Here is a 13774-nt window from a genome sequence, read left to right as displayed (position 1 = left end):
GGTGGGCTATTCCTGATTTGGCAGCCTCACTCTGTCAATTGATATGGTTTGACCCATGATACTTGGATGTTTAGGCAAATTCTAGAAAGTGTTTAAAGTTCAGTATAAGGCCAACACCCTGATAAGAGATACTGAAATGGCCACTATATATTTACAAGATTTTAAAGACCAATCTTAGCTTCAGGCCTCTGGTGTTACTGGGGGAAAGACAGACTAATACTTCTTCCATTACTTAGAACCTTTCTGTAAAGTTAGCAACATGACCTTTACAACCTCCTCATGAAAATCATATTATGTATTTACTTATTTCTACACATACAGAATTTTATGTAAAGTAGAAGTTTCCACTAGGATGATAATTAAAGGTTGTTAATGTTCTTTGTATCACTTAGCAGCCAAGACACATGTTTATTTCTGCTCCACAGAAGCAATGTTAGCTATTCGCTTCAATTCAGGAAAGGTGTGTGCTTTCAGGATGGTTGAGAGGAGATATTTATTGCATCTTTTTCTCAATCTTCTTCATCTTTTCTTTATAAGCAGTAAACTGAGAGTCTATTCTGAAAATTCTATCCCACCAGGTAAATGTAGTTTAGTTTCCGATGAAGTTCATGTGGTGGAAATCATGATGCCGAGAACCAGCATAGAAAGGGATCAGATTTAAAGGGTTCAGGGGAATATCATAGCCACCATGGACTGGACATCAATAGTTTCTATCAAATGAATAGTCACCCACGCCCAAAGGAGAATGACATGATCACATAAAAGCATGATTCCAATGAAAAATCCATTTCCAAGAATCAGAGTTTCCAAAGGATGTGCATATTCAGCTTCCATTCCAAATGGAGCCTGAAACTCATGATGAACTTTATGAATATATTTATATATTCTTTTGTGATGTAAGAGCCTATGCAGGAAATAATGCCAGGTATCCTCAATCACTGCACAGCCAAAGCATCTTGCCAAAAGCATATACCATCTTGGCATTCTTTCCCAATCATAAGGTATATTAAAATACTCTGTAAAATAATAAGTTCCACAGATCAAAGGAAGCTGGATACAAAAGTGATTAAAGAGAAGTACTTTAAAACACTTCCATTGGTTTTCCCATGTTTCTGGTCTATCCTTTTGAATTTTGTACTTTTTCATGAAAGGTATAAATTGAAACAAAGATCCAGGTAAAAAGAACAAGAAATAAAGAACTTTGTGAACTATCAAGGATCCCCATGTTGCAATCTGGAACTTTGTATAATTATTCAACATATAGTTCCAAGCATTTTTAAATGGTTCTTGTAGAGGGTTCTCAGGCAAAAGTGAATCTACATACTCCACAGCCAAGGATGCTGAACTAAAGATGCTGTTGTTGTCATTTTTCAAATCTCTGCAGAAAGCCTTAGAATTCTGGCCGAGGAGCGGGAATGCGAGCCTCTGGCGCCGGCTGCCGCCTGGTGCCTCTCAGCGCCGGGTCTTTTTTTTTTTTAAGATTTTATTTATTTATTCATGAGAGACAGAGAGAGAGGCAGAGACACAGGCAGAGGGAGAAGCAGGCTCCATGCAGGGAGCCTGATGTGGGACTCGATCCCGGGTCTCCAGGATCACACCCTGGGCTGTACGTGGCGCTAAACCGCTGAGCCACCGGGGCTGCCTCCTCCCCCCCACCCCCACCCCCTTTTTTTTAATGACTGAATTCTTCAAATGTTTGGTAGAATTCACTAAAAAAGCCATTTGGGCCTGGGCTTTTCTTTTGGGAAGTTTTTAAATTTAAATTTAAATCAATTCAATTGGTCTATTCAGATTTTCTATTTATTTTGAGCCAGTTTCAGCAATTTATGTCTTTCCCGGATTTTGTCTATTTCATCCAGGTTTTCTAATTTGTTGGCATACACTTGTTTGTAGTATTCACTTAAAATTATTTGTATTTCTGAAAAGTTGGTCATGATGTCTCTTCTTTTATCCCTGATTTTATTCACTTGAATCTTATTTTCTTAGTCTATCCAGCTAAAAGTTTGTCATCAAAAAATCAACTTTGACTTCATTCATTTTTCTCTAATTTTACACAAACTCACCCAGAAAAATCAAAGAGGAAGGGATACTTCTCCACTTATTCCATGAGACTGGGATTATTCTGATATCAAAAATACTTTAAGACAAGAAAATTTCCCTCATAAACACATATGTAAAAGTTATTTTTTTAATTTAGCAAACCAATACAATAATGTACAAAAATATAATACACCATAACCAATCGTGATTTAGCCAAGAAATGAAAGGCTTATTTCATATTAGAAAATCAACCAATATAATTCACGGTATTAACAGACTAAAATAATAAAACCATATGATCATCTCAATAGATGCAAAATAAGCTTTTGATAACATTTCAAATCTGTTCCTAATAAAAACTCCCAGCAAACTAGGACAAGAGGAGAACCTGTTCAATATGATAAAATGTATCTATCAAAAACCTAGAGCTAATATACTTAAAGGTGAAAAACTGAATGCTTTCATTCCGAGATCAGGAATAAGGCAAGGATGTCTGCTCTCATCACTTCTATTAAACATTTTACTGGATGTTCTAGTCAGTGTAATAAGGTAAGTCAAATAAATAGAAAGCATCGAGATTGGAGAGAAACTAGTTTACTTGTTTACATGTTACTAGTTCACTTGTTGGAGAGAAACAAGTAAACTATATTTTTCCTCAGGTGTTATGACCATCTGCACAGGAAATCCAGTTGAATTTACAAAAGAGCCACTGGAACTAGTAAGAGAGTTTAACAAGACTTTACAATATAAGATCATACAAACAAAAATAAATGAGAAAGTGGAAATGACAATTTTAAAATGCCATTTACAATACTTTTAAGGTATTAAATACTTAGGTAAAAATGTAGTGAGATACCTATAGAACTCGTATGTGCTGAAAATGACAAAACCTTGCTGAGAAAAATTAAAGTAGATCTAAATAAATGGAGAATATACCATGTTCATTCATTAGAAAACTCAGTATTGTCAATATGTTAATTCTCTCCTACTTGACCTACAGATTCAACCCTATCACAATAAAATTACAGCAGCGTTTTTCTTAGGTACAGACAAGCTTTTCTGAAATTCATACAGAAAGGAAAAGGAACCAAAATAGCCAAAACAGTTTTGAGAAAGAAAAACAAAGTGGGAGAAGTTATACTACTTGACTCCATAAATTGTTATAATGTTACTGTATCAGGACAGTATGGCATTGACATCAATGCAAATAGATGGAGGAAACTGAATAAAAAATCTGAGGGCAGATCCACATATATTGTCAATTGACTTTTGAAAAAGCTGCAAAAGCATTTCAGTGAAAAAAAAGGATAGTCTTTTCATCAAATGGTGTTAAAATAATTGGGTATCCAAATACAAAACTGAACTTGGATTACCATTTTGCATCATATACAAAAACTAATCCAAAAGACATTATGAGGGCACCTGGATGGCACAGTCAGTTAAGCATTGGAATCTTGATTTTAGCTGGGGTTATGATCTCAGGGTCATGAGATGGAGCCTCGAGTCCAGCTTCACGTTCAGCTTGAGATTCTCTTTCTCCCTCTCTTCTCTGCCCCTCCCTCATGTGCTCACACATATGCTTTCTCTAAAATAAGTAAATAAATAAATAAATAAATAAATAAATAAATAAATAAATTTCTTAAAGAAGGGATTGCACACATACATAAAAGACCTAAAATTATAAAATTTCTAGAATAAAACATAGGAGAAAATCTTTGTGACTTTGGGTTAGGAAATGATTTCTTAAATATAACACAAAAGCATAATCCACACAAAAAAAATAGAAAATGAACTTTCTCAAAATTAATGACTTCTGCTTTCAAGAGACATTAAGAGAGTGAAAAGGCAAGTTTTAGATTGCAGAAATATATTTGAAAACCACACTTCTGATAAAGGACATATAGGTAATATGTAAAGCACTCCCAAAGCTTAGTATAAGAAACAAACAACTCAAAAAAAAAAAAAAAACAACAAAAAAAAACCAACAACAAAACAGGCAAATAATATGAACAGACCAAAGAAAGTAAATTAATTGCAAATAAGCACATGGAAAATATTCATCATCATAACTCGTTAGGGAAATCCAAATTAAAAACCATAATGAGATATTTCTACACATCTATGAGTATATATAAAGTTAAAAGACCTGATCATACCAGTATTGGCAAGGATATGGAGCAACTAGAACTCATGCATAATATTCATAGGCTCCCTGAGCATAGTACCTGAGTCTAATTAAGCCCACTATCCCTATTAGTAACAAGTTTAATAAATATTTATGAAAACAGTAAAAAGTTGATAATTTATTAATAACTAACCAATTCTCACAAAGTAGAACGAATTTCTAGCTCCAAGATAAAAATTTTCAGATTCAAATGACATATCTAAAAATCACTCTGCCATCAAAAATAAGAAATTATTAAAAGATGCTTCTCTGGTCTACTTCCCCTCCCCCAAATTTGATAATTTTATAACAAAATTCTATTCCTTACATCATTTTCTTATTTAGAGATGTTTAATTAAAATATGTAATTTAAAAAAATTCTTATATAAAGAAAAAGACAGGGGCACCTGGCTGGCACAGTCATTTGAGCTTCCAACTCTTGGTTTCGGGTCAGACATCATCTCATGGGTCCTAGGATGAGTAGGATGAGTCTGCATTGGGCTCCGTGCTCAGGGCGGAATCTCCCTGAGTTTCTCTCTACCTCTGCTCCTTCCCGCACCCTACCCCATGCTTGCTCTCTCTCTCTCAACTAAATAAATCTTTAAAGGGATCCCTGGGTGGTGCAGCGGTTTAGTGCCTGCCTTTGGCCCAGGGCGCGATCCTGGAGACCCGGGATCGAATCCCACATCGGGCTCCCGGTGCATGGAGCCTGCTTCTCCCTCTGCCTGTGTCTCTGCCTCTCTCTCTCTCTCTCTCTCTCTCTCTCTCTCTCTGTGTGTGACTATCATAAATAAATAAAAATTTAAAAAAAATCTTTAAAAAGAAAGAAAAAAGCGAGAGGGAGAAAGGAGACAAGCATCAACATAAGAGAAAGAAAGAGAAAGAGAAGCAGAGACTAAGGGGGGGGGGAATACAAATAAAAACAAGGGAAAACCAGAATCTTCCTTTGTCATTTAAATTTTAAAAACAAAGTCCTCTGACCATTTGTCCCCTCACAGTCCATGGTCCCTCTTGCCAGTTTTAATACTTCAGGTGTTTTTCATTATATCCATTTAGAATGTTTCTGCCATAGGGAACTGGCTAACATGCCCACAGTTAACGGTTTAGTAATTCAGAGCATATTCTAGTTTTTACAAGTGAGGACAAGAGTATCCTTTACTTAAATGTGGCTCATTAGGGATCCCTGGGTGGCACAGTGGTTTAGCGCCTGCCTTTGGCCCAGGACGGGATCCTGGGGACCCGGGATCGAATCCCACGTCAGGCTCCCGGTGCATGGAACCTGCTTCTCCCTCTGCCTATGTCTCTGCCTCTCTCTCTCTCTCTCCCTGTGACTATCATAAATAAATTAAAAATAAATTAATTTTAAAAACCTACTTTAAAAAAATGTGGCTCATTAGCTAAGACTTGAAAAACTTCTAATAGCCTGTTTGAGCCTACTTTCCAAGTTATGAAATTCAATATTCCTATGCTAGAACAGAAAATGTTTCTTGTGAACAGGACTTCAAATTTTATTATCAGAATGGTGCATATACCAAGGTGATGCCCACCTGATTATTTTTTATCATCTGCACAGACATGGAGGCTCTCTTTGCCTCAGGACCAAGGCAACTACACATGCATCTTCTATTAGTTTCTTCTCTCTCTGAGTTTAAGATGGGATAAAGTTGATAATTTTTCACTTTACTGGGTATTTTGCTGCAAAAACTATTTATCATTCTGCAAATATATGTGTTTGGTGAATCTCTGAACTTGTTGCTATCTGAGAGCTGCATATAGAAAATTAAACAGCTCTGCTTCTTACCCACTAAGAGATTATAATCAGTTACTGATATGAGTGTAGGCATTAAATTTACTCTGCAGAATTGGAATGTCAAGTATGAGGTATGGATTACAGAACTTCACCTAGCTGTCTGGCAGAAATAAAGCTCTTAAAATAATGAAAAATATTGGTGAAAAATCACCAAGCAAATAATTGGAAAATGGGTTACTGATTTTTATTCCAAGTTAGTTAAGAGACATTTTAATGTTTAAAAATAAACCTTGGAAGATGTTGTAAAGTGAATGCCAATAAATATGAGATGCCTACGGATGGACCTTCTTATAAAGAGGTGAAACATGAATTCTTAGTAACATGATGCTTCTAAGAGGCAGACAAAAAGATTTGTTGAATCCTGAAGTTCTGCATAGGGGTAATTAATATAGCAATGAAAGTTTTTGCTACCATTCACATATAAATTCCCTGCTAAACTTTGTCATTTTGAAACGGTAGTAATCATACTTTCAAATGAGCTGCACCTAAAGGGATAGAAACAATTAAATCATGTTAACTGATTATGAGCGAAAAACGTGCGTAACTCCAGTTACCACTTGGTGGTAACGATTGAAACCATTTGTTGCCAACGATTTCCATGATAGGGTAAATAAGTTGCTAACATTTTGTGTGTCTGCTCTACTCTGTGTGTGTTACAGAAAATAGTTGTCAAAATGTGTAAGCTGTTAAGACAGATTTGTGTTGACTTCAAGGAGCCAGATTTGAGAATATAGTGATAGAGATTGGGTTGCCATAGACTCCACTCTGGTGGGCAAACCCCTCAAGTTCAAAAACCTTCAGGTGTTTGGTCTCATGATGATAAAATAAAATGTTCCACTGAGCAGCTAAACGTCATCTACTTGGCTCCAAATCTGAGAGACAAAAGACCTCCTTGCTGAACTCTAAAAAATGGAAATTTCATTTTGAGGAGAGGCAGACTTGAATGAGCTTAAGTCACTGAGTGAGAAAGAGGAAGAGAAAAAAAGACTTAGAATTATCGGGAGACTTACCAAATTGAGGTGCCCTTGGCTGAGCTTTTGGAACTCCTGACTCCCAACTTAGCACCAGGAAGGGTTAGAATTCAAGTGCAATTAACAGAGGTGGGGAAGGGGATAACAGGTTCTCATATTAAGTTGGGAATTAGATTAAATCCCCAAGTTCATCAGGGAAAAGTGACAAAGATGTATTTAAAATTTGCTAAACTCTTGGGAAGGTAAATCTCTTTGAAAAGGATAAAAGAAATATGAAGGATGTATTTCTTCTTCCCTTTCCTCTAAGAAAAGGATGAGTGTGGTTTATTACCCTTAATTATTATAGTCAAACTCCCTTGATTCAGCTGGCAACAAATTGGCTTATCAGCCAGGGACTATTAGCTGTTCATTAACATCAAGTTAGACACTGTATCAGTCTTCAATAAACTTAATGAATAATAACTTTACATTTGTACAGAGCTTTATAATTTGAAAACTATTTTTCATAATATTCTTTCTCTTTCCTTTGAGACTCTAGAGTAGGGGCTGTCAAATTATAGCCACGACTCAAATTTGGCCAGCCACCTTTTTTTTATAAATGTTTACTGGGACACAGCCATGCTCATTTTTTTCATGTAGTGTCTATGGCTGCTTTTGTGCTATAAAAGTGAGTTGAGTAGGTACAGCAAAGACTATATATACAGCCTTTAAAGACTAAAATGTTTACTATCTGGCCTTTTAAAGTATAAGTTTGCTGAGCCATGCCCTACAGCTCTGTGTTGGTACCACTGTTAAGTGACTTTTCTCATTGGCTTTTGTTTTAAGGATTTATTTATTTGTGAGAGACACAGAGCAAGGCAGAGGGAGAAGCCGGCTCCACATAGGAAGCCTGACGTGGGACTCGATCTCGGGTCTCCAGGACCACATCCTGGGCCGAAGGCGGTGCTAAACTGCTGAGCCACCCGGGCTGCCCACTGGCTTTTGTTTTAGAATGATATTTGTAACTGTACTATCATTTTCTAAAGTACATGCTAGTCAAAGGCAAAAGCTCTGTTTGACTCATTTTGTATACACTTACTTAAAACTGTAGATGCTGAAAAAATATTAATAAATTTTTATTTTATTCTCATAAATTCTATAAGGTTATGATCATCTTATTTCAGACCTGGAAATGAAGTAAAATAGAGTGGTTGTTTTATCTTATTCTAACATGTAGCTGATTTCCAAATGTCGTTCAAATACACTTAATATATATTTTTACTTTGTTTTCAAGCATCATTGAACACAACATCTCTATGTTTTAAGACAGTTCGTTGATGGTGGTATATCAGAGCAAGCAGAGCTTACCAAGTTAATGTGTAATCAGTATTTCATTACCCACTATGTACATGAACATTGTTTCTTTGGTTTATAGATCCAATATAGCTGCTGTAAATCAAGACCTTTCTCTGTCTCTATTCATAAACTAGTTAGACTTTTTAGATTAAGCATGTTGCCTGTTGAGCCATTACTAGTAATGCTATCAATAGGCTATAATGACACTAACATAGAAACTATGTAGTAAAGCTAATCTTCCCATCTGAGGATCACCTCTGCCTACAAGTCTTCTTCCCCTCATTAGTGCTTTTGTGCTCAGGGAAAAGTATGCCCAGCAGGAAAATGAAAAAAGATGGAGACAAAGTCTCTAAAATCTCTTCCAGGAAATGAAAGCAGAGGGAATACCTTCTAAGTCATTCTATGAGGTCAGTATTACCCTAATTAAAAAAATCAGAAAAGGCATTACTAAGAAGGAAAATTATAGACTAATATCTCTCCTGACCATAGATGTAAAATTCCCCAGCAAAATAGTAACAAATCAATTTAACAATGTATAAAAAGAATTATACACCAATTGGGATTCATTTGAGGTATGTAAGGCTGGTTCGACATCTTATTAATCTACCACATCCACAGGTTAAAGAAGGAAAATCATATCATCATATCAAAAGATGCAGCAAAAGGATTTGACAAAACTCAACACCCATTCATGATAAAAATTGTCAGAAAATTAGGAACATTAGGAATAAAGGAGAATCTTCTCAACTTGGTAAATGACATCTACAAAAAGTCTAAAACTAACCTTATACTTAATGGTGAGAAAAGAGATGCTTTCTCCCAAAGATGAACAAGATAAGGATGTCTTCTCTCTCACCACTGCCATTTACCATCATACTAGAAGTCCTAGAAATTACAATAAGACAAGAAAATGACATAAAAGGTATATATATTAGGAAGAAAGAAATAAAACTATCTTATTTGGAGATATGATTGCCTATGTAGAAAAAGTAAAAGAATATAAAAAAGCAGGAACTAATAGGCAATTATAGCAAGGTTATGGGATATAAAATCAATATAGAGAAGTCAGTTCCTTTCCTATAGTACTAACAATGAAAAATATATTATTAAATTTAAAACAAAATACCATTTAATTAGGACCAAATACAAAAATAAATATTTAGGCATAAATCTAACAAAATATCTAAGGGGAAACTATAAAATTTTGATTAAAGAAATCAAAGGTCTAAATAAGGAGATAGCCCCTGTTCATGAATAGGATGACAATATTAAAATAAACATTTTCCAAAATTGATCTATAGACTCAGTGCCATCCCAAGCAAAATCTCAGCAGATTATTTTACGTGTATCAACACTGACTCAAAAGTTCACATGAAAGACAAAAACCCAGGATAATCAAAACAATACTAAAGAAGAGTAAAGTCAGGAGACTGACAATATCTGACTTTAAGAGGTACTAGGAAGCTACAATGATCAAGATAGTGTGTTCTTAGCAAAAGAGTTGACAAATTTATCAAAGGAATAGAACAGAAAGTCCAGAAATAGACCTATATAGTGTTTGATCTTTGACAAGGAGCAAAGGCAATTCAATAGAAAAAGGATAGTCTTTTCAACAGATGGATCTAGAACTATTATAGTCCCTTCACAAAAATTAGCTCAAGGTGGATCAAAAACCTAAATGTCAAATATAAAATTTCTAGAAGATAAAATAGAAAATCCAAATTATTTGAGTTCGTGATGGCTTTTTTACATATAACACAAAAATTATAATTCATGAAAGATAAAATTGATAAGTTGGACTTCATTAAAATTTAAAATTCTGCTCTGTGAAAGACAATCTCACAAGAATGAAAAGACAAGACACTGTCTGAAACAAAATATTTGCCAAATATATAAATAACTGATGAAGAACTTACGTTCAAAATATACAAAGAACTCTTAAAAATTCAACAATAAGAAAACAAGAAACCTAATTGGAAAGTGAACCAAAGATCTAAATAAAACCCCACCAAAGAAAATATACAGATGACAAATAAGCAAATGAAAAGGTGTTTGACATCATATATACTCAGGTGATTAAAAATTAAAACAAGATACTACTACATCTATTAGAATGTTCAAAATCCAAAGTACTGACACCAAATACTGACAAAGATGTGGTACAACACAGACTCTTAGTCATCTTTGCTGGTAGGAATGCAAAAGTAGTAACAGCCACTTTGGAAGACAGTTTGGCAGTTTTTTACAAACTCAAACATAGATTTATCATACAATCCTGTAATTACACTCCTTAGTATTTGATCTACCACATCCACAGGTTAAAGAAGGAAAATCATATCATCATATCAAAAGATGCAGCAAAAGGATGTTCACTCAGATGAACTGAAAACTTTATGTCTAAATGAAACCTGTACTCAAATGTTTACAGCAGCTTTATTCATAATTGCCAAAAATTGGAGATAACCAAGGTGTCCTTCAAAAGGAAATGGATAAACTCATATACCCATATGAAAAGTATTATTCAGGAATTTTAAAAAAGCTATCAAACTCTTGAAAGACATGGAGAAAACTTGCTAAGTAAAAGAAATCAGTCTGAAAAAACTGTATGATTTCAATTATATAAGACATTGTACAAAAGGCAAAACTGTAGAAACAGTAAAAAGATCAGTGTTGCCAGGAGTTAAGGAGGCCATGGCAAGGGGTGAATAGGTTGGTTATGGGGCATTTTAGTGCTGTGAAACTCTACAACACTGAAATGGTAGATACGTGAGATTATGCCTTTGACCAAAACCCAGAGAACTGTATAAGACAAAGAGTGAATCCACATATAAACTTTGGTCATTAGTTAATAATATCAATATCAGTTTACCAAGTGTACAAATATACCACATTAGTGTAACATGTTGACAATAGGAGAAACTGGGAGCAAGGAGTTTTTGGGAGCTCTATCTTTTCTGCACAATATCCTATACACCTAAAACTGCTCCAAAAATGAAAATTTATTTTAAAAATAGAAAAGTTTCTTCCCTAAGATCAGACATCCACTTACACTAAAAATTAGCCTCTAGTTCTGTCTTCCAAAATTCTGTCCTTGACAACCACAAACCTTGTTTTTCTGTACTGACTCCTCCAGACTGCCCTTTCCAGCCCTTTCCCATCTGACCAAGCATCAGTCTTGGATTTGGGCTCTCCTGTCCAAACTTGTCTGGATGATAAATTGTCATGACCATCTTGGTATGCCTCAAAATGATGGCAAGTAAGTATGATCCATGGTTCATTTTGACACTCACATTATGGGGTACCCAGAGATGTCACTGAACATGAGGAAAGAGCAATTATTTTTCAGGTCCCTGACCCCAAAATAATGAAGCCTGATGCTTTCTGTTCTATCTACGACTACAAACAGGTGATCCTTGACTACAGCAAATCTTGAACTTCCCTCTAGCTGTCTTGGCCTAGCCCTTCAGGGAACATTGCCTATGAAGTCACAAGATGTTCCAAGGTCAGGGGTGCCTGAATGGTTCAGTCAGTTAAGCATTGGACTCTTGGTTTCAGCTCAGGTCATGATCTCAGTGTCCTGAAATCAAGCCCAAAGTCAGGCTCCATGCTCAGTATGGAGTCAGCTTGCGACTCTATCTCTCTCTCACTCTGCCCCTCTTGCTCATGTGCTTGTTCTCTCTCTCTCTCTCTCTCTCTCTCTCTCTAATAAATAAATAAATCTTTAAAAAATGTTCAAAAGTCATCCAGGAATAAGTCATAGAAAACCATGTTGGTATTCAAAAGACCTTTTCCACTCACAGCGCTGTACTAGCTGCCTGGCCCTCTTGAGCAAGCCATATTTTCTTATATAACTTTTAATCTTCAAGATCTCTTTCAGCTATTTTCCTTCATCCAGCAGCTCTGAGAGGTTCAGCATTTTCTTCTGCCCCACCCCCCACCCAGCTTTATTGAGATATAATACAGATATAACTGTGTGTAAGTTTAAGGTGTGCAATGTGATGATTTGATACACATATCCAACAAGTACATGAAAAGGTGCTCAGTAGCACTCATCATCAGAGAAATACAAATCAAAACCAAAATGAGATATCATCTCACACCTATTAGAATGGCTCATATCAAAAAGATAAGAGATAAACACTGGTGAGGGTGTAGATAAAAGGGAACCCACGCTGTTGGTGGTAATGTAAATTGGTGTAGCCACTATGAAAAACAGTATGGAGGTTCCTCAAAAAGTTAAAAATAGAGCTATAGTATATCTGGTAATCCAATTTTGGGCACCTATACAAAGGAGAGGAAATCAGTATCTCAAATAGACATCTGCGCTCCCACCTTCATTTTGGCATTACCAACAATAGCTGTAACATGGAAACAACCAAAGTGCCCATCACCGAATAAAGAAAATGAGTATGTATGTATGTATGTATGAAAACATAAAATGGGATATTATTTAGATAAGAAGGAGGAGGAGGAGGAAAGGAAGAGGAAGAAGAAGGAAATCCTGCCATTTAAGACAACATGGATGGATGTTACAGGTATCATGCTAAGTCAAGTAAGTTCAGCATTTTCTTAACACATTTACTCTATTTGCCCCATAGACAACTCCCTTCTAGCTTGCTTAGGTGAACTTTCTTAAATAGCTTATCATCCAATTCTTTCACAGGCCTATCCAGTGTAGTTCAGGCAAGGTAAATGCCACTCTGTTGCTTACATAGTTACGAGTGCAGCCTTCACAGAATATTGGCTGCCCATTTAATGCTAAGTGTGACTTCAGTTAAAATATATTTGTATACCACATCCTTTCAAAAAGGACTTGAAAATGAAAAATATAAAAATAGAAAAGCACAAATTAAAGAATAAACATAGCTCAAAAGAGAAAACACATGAACCAATAACAAAGCTCAGTATGGTTTTTAGGATTGAACATAAAAACCATGTAAGCTTCCCAGTATCCCAGTCAAGGAAAGAATTATGCACAAAAGTAGAAAGTGTATAATTTCTGGCTTTTATAATTTTCTAGGTAAAAAAGTTCTTTTTAGCCTCAACTTTGAATGATGTGTCTGATTTTAGGGTACTGTTCTGCAGACATTGAATGACATGATCTACGACATCCTCCATAGAAGTTTCATGGGAAATGCAAAAGTTATTATCCTTCCAAAAATTAGAGACATAATTCATTATATGTTACTTTGGGCGAAAAAGGCTTAATGATGTAGCTTTCTTATTTTCTCAATTAGCTCAAGAATAAGTTGCAGAAAGACTAGGAGTAGTAAAAGATGGTACAAGACTTGAATTATATTCCAGACTTTTGGGCTGCCAATTCTAAACAGCTGTGAGATAATCTAAGATTACAACCTCCAGAAAAAGTTTAGTGTAGTGCTAACTTGTGATAACTTAGAATAGATCCAAAATATCGTGAATCACAGTAGAGAAAGTGAAAGACTTAATATTCCA

At 35.4% G+C, this 13774-nt stretch overlaps 1 pseudogene; it reads right to left on the bottom strand.

Annotated features, from left to right (window-relative positions):
* Positions 1–493: 493 nt before the first annotated feature.
* Positions 494–11550, bottom strand: LOC121492581 (annotated as a pseudogene).
* Positions 11551–13774: the final 2224 nt, after the last annotated feature.

This window comes from Vulpes lagopus, chromosome 6 (genome assembly GCF_018345385.1).
Source record: "Vulpes lagopus strain Blue_001 chromosome 6, ASM1834538v1, whole genome shotgun sequence".
Taxonomy (NCBI): domain Eukaryota; kingdom Metazoa; phylum Chordata; class Mammalia; order Carnivora; family Canidae; genus Vulpes; species Vulpes lagopus.
This window is presented reverse-complemented; position numbering and strand designations above follow the sequence as displayed.